The following is a 12,054-nucleotide window of genomic DNA, read 5'->3' as shown; positions in this document are numbered from 1 at the left end:
ATCATCACCTGCGAATCACACAATGCAGTTTTTCTATTCCTTTGTTAAGACAGTTTAACTATTTTTCCCACAGTTACCTTGAAAAGTGGCATTCCTGCACTGATTACAGAACGCAAAGTCACGTTTCCGCTCTAGTGCGGGGAAAAATTTTTCTGCACTCCAGATTTGCAACATGGCAACACAAAATAGTTGTGGTTTATATGGAGGATTAGTGCACGAAACAAAAATGATTTGGTAACAATGACTGTGGTTAGATTTAGATGAGAATCATTCAATGGCTATGTTACCCTACATTATGATAAAATCCCAATCTAGAAATCCAAACAAGAATAATGTTTATCTAAATCATATTAAATAATGAATTTAATAATAAATAATGTTTATTTTCTATTGACAGTAATAATTATTTCAACTCAAGCAATGAGAAATGTAACAAACACACATTTGAAGTTCGAATTTTCAGGTTAAATAATTACCGTTCAAATCCATGTCAATAAAATTAATAAATAACATTAGAATATACTACAATAAAATATTTTCTGTTTTCTATGTTTATTATAAATATATTTTTAGTTTTACTTACAGTATTTTTCAGTAATTCTAGTTAATCATAATTCTGAATATCTGAATACTGTTTTTAGCTGGATGAAAGAACGAAGTTAGTTACGATTCTTCCCGCTAGGTCGCGCGCTTGTCGGTTCATTGATGCCATTCCTGCATCAATCTATATATATAAAGCGAAATGCACCACTCACTGACGGACTGACTCACTCACTCACTCACATCACTCACTCACTTCCTCTCTCACTCACTCGCACTGAAAATCTACCGGACCAAAAACGTTCAAATTTGGTAGGTATGTTCAGTTGGCCCTTTAGAGGCGCACTAAGAAATCTTTTGGCAATATTTTAACTCTAAGGTTGTGTTTAAGGTTTAAAGTTCGTCTTTTAGCATGTATATTCTTCTTCTCCCAACAATCTCTTATTATAATTGAATTTCCATATCATATGTACTATAGAACTATAATCTAGATAGAGTACCTCTTCGAAACAGTTGTTAAGTGCCAACTAATTAATAATTTTGTCAGGTTGGCATTAAGTTGAGTTGACTTTGTTAGGTTGGCACCAAGTTGAAGATTTAAATGCATTTATCGCGGAAAAATTGATTGGGCACTGCAACTTCAATCCTGGGAATATTATATTACTAGCAGTCAGGCTCGCTTCGCTCGCCATATCCGTTTAGCCGGCCGTTTAGTCTGGACCCCCGACTGGATTGTCCTAACATAAGATAAAAATGCCCAAATGAAAAATGCAGGCGAGCGAAGCGAGCCTGCTGATCTCATTCTTGGACGATCCAGTCGGGGGTCCAGGGGGCGGAGCCCCCTGGCTAGACGGATATGGCGAGCGAAGCGAGCCTGACGGCTAGTTAATTATATTTCTACACTGTAAAAACCATAATTGGCATTGTTGTGAACCTAGAAAAGGATAGTACCACCAGCTTTGTCGAATGATAGACAAGGATAGCAAAACCAAAGTTGATCAAATACTGTCATTATAACATGGACCTCACTATAGGGGTGGTGATCCCAGTAGTGGTTTTAAAGGAAAAATAAACCATTGATTGATTGAAAATGCATTATTCATTCATTGAGCCCAACGCGGTCGACGTCGGAATTTTACGCACAAACGAGAACATACCTACATGTTTCGGTACAGCTTATTGACAGCAAACGGACTGCGATAGTCGCGTGCCTCGCCCGAGGCAAACGAATGTCCGTATTCAGCTTTAGTCTTGGCTGTTTCGTTGTGGAACGTAGTTGGTGGTTCGTGGTTGCCAACTTGCCGTGCTTTCTGCTTTGCTTTCTTCATCTTACTTCTTCCTCGTTCGGCTCGTTTCTGTTCCTTTCAAGTGCACAGTTCAGGCCTCTCTCAACTCAGTGCCTTTTATCTTTATGTAAAAATAATTACATTTTTTTATTTTTGAATTTTATTTAATACTGTAAGTAATTCTAAATTTATTGTAGCTATATTATTGAGAATATTTTTAATAGAATATTGCAATAGTAGCATAATAGAACATGGTTATCTAGTAGAAAGAATTAGCCTAAAAGTTTTAACAAGTACCGGCTTATATGTAAGACTAAGTTTTAGAGAGAGATTAATTTTTTGTAGCAAAAGTTTTATTATAGACCCTCTAATATAATAAATAATTTGTTGGCTTCAATAATAATAAATTCAACAATAAACCATTGCATGGAACTGTACTCTACCATAACCATACCATTGCATGATGTGGTGTTATTAGCAAGTTTAAGGTTAAATCTATCTGCAGTAGACTATTTATCTTCTATATATAATATTATACAGAAGGAATAGGCTTATACGTGTATAAAATAAAAAATACACGATTGACTCATCATCACTCCGGAATTATCAAACTTGAAATTTTGCATAAACTTTCTTGATTTACCAAGGATGGTTATAGGCTTATTTTCATTTTTATAGATCAATGAGTTAGCTAATAATTGAATGAAAGGTTGTGGGTTCGACTCCAACTAGGCCTACAATATTTTTATGCTAAGAAACTTCATAATAATTTTACGTAAATTTCTCAAAATGGATAATCATAATTTTTTATTCAATTATTTTTGTATTTTTGCAAGTGGATTTTATAGGACAATGCCTAGTCCACATTTGGCCCAGTAAAGTACGTTTTCCTTTATGCGTAAATTTCCGCAGTCGACGATGACAAGCATTGTTGACATTCATATTGTCAAATCTGAAGTGTGCTAAAACAGCTGATCGAATAACTTTCATTATTTGTCTTTATATTGAAGAATTAACCATTTCTAAAATATTGCCATTTAAAAGTATAAAAAGTATAATCCCAACCTGCCCCATTAAAACATAATTGAAGATTTTTGATAGAGTTAGCATGCTACAGTATAAGCCAGTTTACTGTAAAAAAATGAATTTAAATTGTCACTTTTATCTTCAGCTTTGAGTTAGTTTAGTTTGACGTAATCATGTACCTTTTCATTTATGTTTTAAAAATAAATGATTGATTGAAACACTGAACCAGGCAAATATAAAGACAATATCATAGTTAAGTTCATAACCGATCTCCGCTATAGATGAATTCTAGCAAAAACGCACTGTCTCATGTTGAAATACGTTTACGTGAATACTGTGCAGATTTTAATAAGCAAAATACCATTTTCACCTATCAATTGGGGGTTAGAACCCCCAAAACCCCCCTCGTTACGCCCCTGATCACAACCAACTCAGTAACAGTACACAGAAAACCAGCAGATCAGACAACAAAACAGGAAACAGCACGCTTTGGTTGACTAGTGTGGATGTGTGGTCTGAAAGCGCTGGCCTAAGCTGGGCTGGTCTCAGAAACAATCTGAGCGATCTACAACGAAGGCCAGCGCTGGCAAACCATCCATCCACACAGTGTAATGTTTGCCTTTGTTGGACCAATTTGTGGATGCGGTATTGTGCGTTCAAATTTCAGACCGATAGAACTATAATTCAATTCATTGTGCATTCCACAGACTATTGCGAAGCGCGGGTTACACCAGGTCGTTTTCAATGAAGCGGTAAACTAGTCATGAAGATAATGGAAAAATAATTACCAACCCATCTATTAATAATTTACATCATTGAACAGCTTCAGGATATAATTTTGATATTAAGTTATATTTTTATATTAATATTAGTACGGTTAATTATTATTTAAATTTCAATATATCAAATCAAATCAATTTATTGCCACAGACAAACACTTTACAATTTGTATCGGCCACGTCAATATTACAAACTATGTTAGAGATCATACAACAATAACAATCACCTAAAAATCTAGATGTTAACATTGAAATCTCATCCACACTATAAAAACAATTTTTTATAAACAATTCTTAATTCTTAGTTTAAATTCCCTGAGCATCAAACCTCGAACATTTGGGGAAATGGTTATAAAAACTTAATTGAAAAGGCCTCAAAACTCATGTGGCTGGATTTGTATACGTGAAACATGGTCTGTAATACTGGCTTTGGGTTGAGTATCCTACTAGGTTTGAAATTCCTTTTGAATTTGATGTACAATTAATAGCAGTTAAAAGGAAAATAGATTAGAAGTGAGTGGTTTCAGTTTGGGGGGCTGTAGGTTTCAAGGGGTTAAAATTTCCGTGATTTGGAGGTTTTCCCATAGCCTCAGTGTTTTTCTAAATTTAATTTCGAACTTTAAATAATTCCAAGAAAAAATGTACATTAATTCGGTAATGTCGTAATAAGTATTTTAAGTAGGCCTATCTTAGCAGAGATTATCACTCTTTGCATTGATATTTGTTTCTCCGATTGCTTCTGTGTTGAATATTATTTGATGTTATACTGTGATAATACTGTACTCTAAGTGTAATACCATAGAGAACAATAGCGTAAGTAGATGGTATAGGGCGTTTATGTTGCAACTTCTAGTGTTATTCAAGCCGATTATTGTCGATTTTTACTGTTTTGACCGGGTAAGAGTGTATGAACGGCATAGTATGAGAGACTACGAGCGTCACACGCTTCACGGGAAAGAACTACGTGGACTATTGGCTTGAGATAACAGTAAAAGTTGCAACATAAACGTCCTATACCATGGGATATCTACTTACGCTATTGTTTCTCTATGGTAATACTATACTCATATTACGATGACCATGTGTTATTGTAAATACAAGTGAAAATAATGATTCTATTCTACTTTCAACAGATTTACCAGCTGGTTGACAAGAAATAGGATAAATAATGGATGATTTAGATGAGGATTTGGCCGGCTTACCTGGTGATACGAAGGAAAAAGAGGAGGTAGGCTTCTATGTTCCAACTATTATTTCTTAAGGTGCAATTCCTTAGCAACGACTTGAGCCGCGCGGCTAGACGCTAGACCATTATATCTCAAGAAATGCGCTTTTTGGACTTGTTGCAAGAAGCCTTTAGTGGAGTCCATATCGGAGTATGAGTAACTTACCTACTTTTGGGTGACACTAATAGTTGACCATAGTGGCATAGCACTATATACATTTTCAGCCTACTTTTTCCGTTTTATGATTTTCTATAACTAGTAGTTCTGTGAACAGTAGACCTCGTGCAGTTATAAACCACAGCCTTCTCTTATACTGTCCATCAGAGTAAATCCTGTCTGAATGTCGTCTCGGCAAGATATCGGTGTGAAAACGGCTAATGGCTGTTGGGGTTGGTGTATCAAAAATGCTTACATCAAATGCTAATCTCCTTCAAGACATACTGGCAACAGGACAGCCCAAGTTCAAAGCAGAGAAAGTTCGAGAGACAATACTGTTATTTTAGTTATTAATTGCATGCGTGTTATTGCAGGCAATAAATAGTCATTATTTTATTTATATAGTTATTTATTCACAATGGAGACATCGGGTTTTCCCAAATATGTCTCCTTAACAATACAAATTGTACAGATACAAATGAAAAAAGAAAAATAATGATAAACATAATACGAACTTATGCAATGATAAATAATACAAACAACAAAAATAACACTTAATTTAAAAATGAAAAATACAAAGATTTTAAATACTTATGGAAAAAGTAAAAATAAAACAAATTGAGAATTCAAAATTCCAAAACTTATAAAAATTAAGAATATAATAACAAATAATGAACAAAAATTTATCAATAGAATAAAAAACATTATAACTGAACGACGTCCCAAACTATATGCACTTCCACACTGATACAACACCTATTATTTGGTCAGATCATGCTTACACAAGATTAAATTATCATATAACGCTTTCCGGAACTTAGCGCGAGAAAACCAGAAGACATCTAGGCGCCAAACAAGCTGTTATAAGTTCTTTGCATCCTATTTAATAGTGCATAAAAATTGGATTCAATGAGGCAAGAAATTTATAGTCTACACAGCTGCTGATTTTTTATGAAGTTACATTGAGATATTGCATTGCATGCGATTTATAGTCCACTCGACGGCTGATTTATGATGAATAATTCTATAGTCTGATTTTTACTCTAATATTGGCGTATGAAGGAGGCTCCTTTTTCTTTAATATTATCCTTGAAATGCAAAATTTCCAAAAACCTTGTATATACGTCGACGCGCATTTTAAAAGAAACATACCTGTCAAATTTCATGAAAATCTATTATCGCGTTTCGCCGTAAATGCGCAACATTTAAACATTTAAACATAAGAGAAATGCCAAAACGTCGACTTGAATCTTAGACCTCACTTCGCTCGGTCAAAAAAGGTTTTCACTCTCTTTTTCGTTCTCTTACACAATTAGTTTATATGCTCTCTGGATTCTGTGAATTCTGGCAGCACTATCTCTTCTTCCAAGAGCAATGCTGCAATCTAACGTTTACACACACTCTAGCATCATTAACTTACTACTTGAAAACCATATGAAAGGTACGGTAAATACGTTTCATATTCTGTCAAATGAATACTTGGTGGCTTGTAATTTGTAATTTTTCTATCTATTTACATTTATATGGAAAGTTCAATCTGAACTATCAAGGTTTTCAGTTACCCATAGATAAAAAACACATAATAATAATATTCTTATCATCCTGTTTGAGGTTTTGCTTGACCACTCTTCCCCTGGGCTCCGACCCCCAAAGGAGAGTGACAAGCGATTTTACCAGAGTGACTGCTCCACATGTCCATGTGGTAAACAATTATACTGGGTCCGTTACCATTAATCGTTTGCCCTGAGTAGACGTAATGAACCAAGGATGACAGCCTTCTGCATTTGACCTGCGAGTGCAGTAGCAGCTCTCTCACAGGCTGGAATGATTTATTATTATTTTCATTTTCATTTCATTCATCACATGACAAGTGAGTGTTTATTGCAGTCAAAGTCGGCCTTTGGCAAGACTTTGGTGCATTACTAAACTGAAATGTTCAAAAATGATCTCACAATGGATGCTGTGCTGAGAACAACTGCTTTTTCCATGGCATATTTTGCACTTTTCGATATTCCCATCTGACAAAGATTTGCTGACACTTTTCTAGTTACAACTCCAACCGTGGAGATAATGACAGGAACAATTGTGACCTTTTCTTGCATCCAGACATCCTTGATCTCAGCAACCAAGCGAAGGTTCTTGGAGACCTTTTCATTATAATACTGGTCCAAGTTGTGGCAGCATGGTATGCCAACATCTATTAGTGTTGTTTCCTTGGCTACCTTATCCATGAGGATGATATCTGGCCTATTATGAGTAACTGTTCTGTCTGTCAGCACCGACCGATCCCAATATAACTTATGTGTATCATTCTCCAAGACTGGGGATGGCTTGTACGAGTAGTAGGGCAGCTTCTGATTGATGACTTGGTACTTCAGAGCAGGGTCCTGATGCAAGATCCCAGCTACTGCATTGTGGCGCTTTAAATAGTCAGTAGCTGCCAGTGATTGACATGCAGACATGATTTGCTGAATAGTCTCAGGGTTATAATAATAATAATAATAATAATAATAATAATAATATAATAATAATTATTATTATTATTATTATTATTATTAAATACAATTAAATGAATTATTATCAATTAATTTTTTTCTACTCAAGAATTGACAACTATTTTTCTTTTGATCTGATTTGAATTGAAAATTATTTATTTTGGGATCACTGATTGATTATATCAATGTACTATTTCTATGTTTTTTTTAATATAATGTAAAACTTGACTCCTCCAGTCAAACCTTCTTTAGAAGGTTTGGAGATTTATATTTTGTCTGGTTTATAATATTTGTAATTTTCCACTGAAAGGGGATCTTCTCATCTTTTGTCATTCTTGCTTTTTTTATTATTCTTCATTTGTTTTGTTTGTAAGATTTCTTTTTATAATTGTATTTTTCATTTTTGTTTGTTATATTTTCTATAATAAACTCCCTTCTTCTGGGGGTACCGGACGAGGAGAAAGGAAAGGAATGATTATAATTGCAAAATCTCAGTAATTTTCATCTAAAAACACATAAAATTGTAACACTCCTGATGGTGCGTTATTAGGCATTTTAAGGCTATTAAGCATGCTAGGCTATTAGGCAGGCTCCATAATAGGCTACTCGTAGATTGTGATGCATTAATATTTTTGAGGTTTTGTTATTATGTGTTGCCACTGAATCCCAATTGCACTAATAGTAATATTGACGACTAGATGTTATTAAGACTGATTACATTTTGATATATGAATTATTTTTTAGGTAATCAATGACGAATTCGTAGCAAGGGACTATCAGGATGACTTCTAACCTCTGGCTGTCCAAAACAATTGTATTATTTATCTTCCGACCGGTTCTGGAAAGACATTTCTTGCAACCATGATTATTAAACACTTGTGCTGATATTGAGAAGTAAAGTATTCAACTTAAAAAATGTCATCAAGCTATAAGCTATGAGAATTTAATTGTTTTGGAATGTTCAAGACTTATTCTCATTTATATTAAAAAAATATCAGTAATGTAATATTTATTTATTTATTATTTTACAAAGGCGACTTTCTAGAAGTATTTTAAGCCTAGGTGATGATGAGATAAATGATAATACAATGAAGTTAGAGTTACAAATGAATAAAAATTATAGGTTATGCTATCCACTTGAATTGATTTGAGTCCACTTTTCATATACCGGCTGCCAAAGAGAGCTTTTTACTCTTTATTTAATTGTACGATCTTTTCAGTTCTCAATAATTTATTTTGTAAAATTATATTGCGACTAAGTAGATGAAACATATATTGAATATTCGTTTATTCATCATAGTTTATTCCGATCAGAATGGATTGAATAGTTAGATGATGACATTGCTTGTTTGACGTTGTGCAATCACATTTAGAATAATCCCAGAACACAGGCTTTGTGTGAATAAACAAGTCTGGGCTGCCCACGCTATTTACAATATCAACCACTGATTTATGGTGATCGGCAACTTCCGTTACGAAGGAATACCACTACATCAATCTAAACAAAACTAAAATGTGTTTTGTTGTTTTGGTGAATTATTAATAAATACATTATTGTAAAACCCCCACTGAATTACCAAATTTCCTTTTTTGACAAGCATTTAATGACACAAGATTCATGTGGAGACATCGGTATAATGTTAATCTTATTGTCATGTAACAATAATCATGAAGATAATCAGCTTAAAGCTGTGCGAAACGTTTTACTAATGCTATTTTCTAAGTTTTTCGATTTGTATACTACAGTATCAAGCTATAAAAAATTTTCCGGATTTTTTTTAATCATTACTTTTCGAGCTCGGATTTAGCTAAGGTTCTAGATTTCAACAGCTAGAGTCAGAAAAATTGTCTTTCCGAAAACGGGTTGTAGCAAGCCACCTCTAATACAAGGCCCGCCTACGATATTGCAACGTCGCAGTGTAGGCCTAGAATCTAATACATGATTAGTGAAAAAGATTTTAAAATACCAGCTGATCTTTTTCACCAATCATGTATTAGATTCTAGGCCTAGCTGCGACGTTGCAATATCGTAGGCCGGGGTCTTGTATTAGGGTGGCTATGGTTGTAGTCGTAGTTTTTATTTTATAAAAACTTTATTTTCTTCAGTTTAGTCTTTATTTAGTCTCTTATTTTCTCTCATTTCTATATAATTATTGGACACGTTTTCTCTCTTGACGAAATGAAAGATTCCTAAATAATTCAAAACAGCTGAAACTTTACACTAATATTTCTCTTTATTCTATTTTGTGTTCAATTTGAACCCTTTTGCCCTTGGAGATACAAGAGCCTAAGTTTAGATTTTTCAAACATATTATTTCAAATTTAGTTTGAGATAAATTCATGAAGTTTTGAGATAAGGCTACATATTTTCAAAAAATTATATTCTCTGAAAATACATTTATTCCATCAACAATACCGAAGAATGTATCTTCAAAATTTCATAAATCTATTATCTCTTACCGAATTTGAAATTATCTTTCAGATCTTATCTCAAAAACTAATGATCGGATAAAAATATGCCTGAGAAAATTCTTTTTTGATATCCTTAGTAGTTTCAAATGAAGAACTTTGATTAATATACCAGTATAAAGTTTTTCTTAGCCCCGCGTACGCCTTACCAGCTAATCTGCAATTTTTGTCGGCTTTTCGCTAATGAAGATAACTATTATTTTCTATTATAATTTATTTGAAGCTGAGCTTTAGTGTTTACCAGTTTGTGTTTCTTCAATGCTTCCAAATTTTCTTTATAACTCTATATTATCGTTACAATTGGTAATTGAGTGGAATTTTCTGATCAATTATTAATTCAAGATATCTAAATCCAAATGTATAGTTTTTTGTTTATTTTGGACTAAAATTTTATAAAAATTGTATATTTGTAATTTTAACCTTATCTTGTGACTTTGTCCCTATAAATTTGGAAGAAAAATAGCACAGGACTACCTTATTATTTTTCTTTCAATGTTATTACATTAGTGTCATTTGCTTTGTAAAAATAAATAACTTAGACCTATTCACTCTTATAGTCAATAAAGATCTCTTTTTAACACTTTGGAATAGTTATTTGTGCAACTGTGCGCAAAGTGACATTTGCTGCATCGAAAGAACGTTTACGCACGAGCGCGAGGGCGGATGGTTTCTTGAGTGCAGCAAACGAACTTTTCGCACGTATTTCACATTAAATTTTCCTACATTACCATTGAATATGAAAATTGGGTATTTATGGTAAAGTCCCTGAAATCCATCAAATGTTTTTCTGTGTACGTTATTATTATAAAAACCTCAATTTATTTAAAATTGAATTATAATGATTAGTAATTCAATTGAAAATTCATCTGACTGCTTGAAGGGGGTTTATGTTATGTAAGCATTGAAATGACTATAATCAAGGCACATAATAAATAGAACGTTGTTCTTCACTGCCATTATAACGTGGGCCTCACTATGAGTGTTACCAACTTAATTTTGATTTTGCTGCACTGGTGCTCCATATAACCTACTAACTATTTTGCGTTGTCATGCTGCAAATCTGGAGTACGCAAAGTACTCACTTTGCGCACTAGTGCGGAAAAGTGATTCTTTGCAGCCTGCAATCAGTGCAGAAATGGTCACTTTTCAGGGTATCTGTAGGAAAATAATATAAAATTCAACGCAATTTTCACACAAACTAGAATTAAATCAATAGCATAAACAGAGTAGGCTATTGAGTTAATCAATACTTGGTATATTTTATCAACTTACTATTATTTGATTTATCATGTCTTTGTTATATTTTGCTTTCAAGGAAATTATCGGAGGGTGGAAAGCGAGCTTTTTTCCTGGTGAATACAGTACAGTTGGTGGAGCAACAGGCCCAATTAATTAAACGCCAAACAACATTCACTGTTGGTGAATACACCGGCCAGACAGGCTGTGATCTCTGGTCCGAACAAATTTGGAAAAGTGAACTGGATAATAAATCGGTTGGTTCTTATTTTCAAGTATCTATTACATATAGTACCAACATTGAGCTAATAATGTTTGTAAATAAACAATAGCTCTTACACTTAACCCTCCAATACAAAACTAAATTATAATTCAACAAGCAATACTCAGTGAAATAAAATAAAACAAAACTATATTTCAAATGAAAAAAGTAAAAAAAAAAAATAATAATAATATGTGGAATAGTTGAATAAACTTGAAAGTAGAGCATTCTTAAAATGTAAAATAACAAAGATCTGTTGGGAAATGAATACAACATTTATGACGGAATGATAAGATCGAAGAAGCAAAAAAGAGCAATATGGCTACAAACCTTACAAAGCAAGATGAGAAAATAAGGAAATTAATAAATACTTCTAGCATGAAATTAATTAATTTTGAGGGAGAAAAACAGTATTTTTTATATCTGTCTTTAGAGTTTACTTCTAAAGTTGAACTTGATTCTCTTATAATTAATCTAAAGAATTAATTTTGAGACTGAATAAATGAATTTATCGAAACTATGAAAAGTATGAAAGCATGAAAAAAAGCTCTCTCACACACACACACACACACATATATA

General features: G+C 33.3%; 1 protein-coding gene and 1 long non-coding RNA gene across 2 annotated transcripts in view; both read left to right on the top strand.

Moving 5' to 3' along the window:
- Positions 1 to 12,054, top strand: part of LOC120355171 (endoribonuclease Dicer-like) — a 123,307-nt gene that overhangs the window by 28,711 nt on the left and 82,542 nt on the right. The window lies entirely within an intron of this gene.
- LOC120355218 lies at positions 1,859 to 8,282 on the top strand. The gene is made up of 3 exons (XR_005573456.1): positions 1,859 to 1,998; positions 4,765 to 4,859; positions 8,253 to 8,282. It is a non-coding gene; the product is annotated as an uncharacterized LOC120355218 (long non-coding RNA).

Source organism: Nilaparvata lugens, chromosome Y (genome assembly GCF_014356525.2).
Source record: "Nilaparvata lugens isolate BPH chromosome Y, ASM1435652v1, whole genome shotgun sequence".
Lineage (NCBI taxonomy): Eukaryota > Metazoa > Arthropoda > Insecta > Hemiptera > Delphacidae > Nilaparvata > Nilaparvata lugens.
This window is presented reverse-complemented; position numbering and strand designations above follow the sequence as displayed.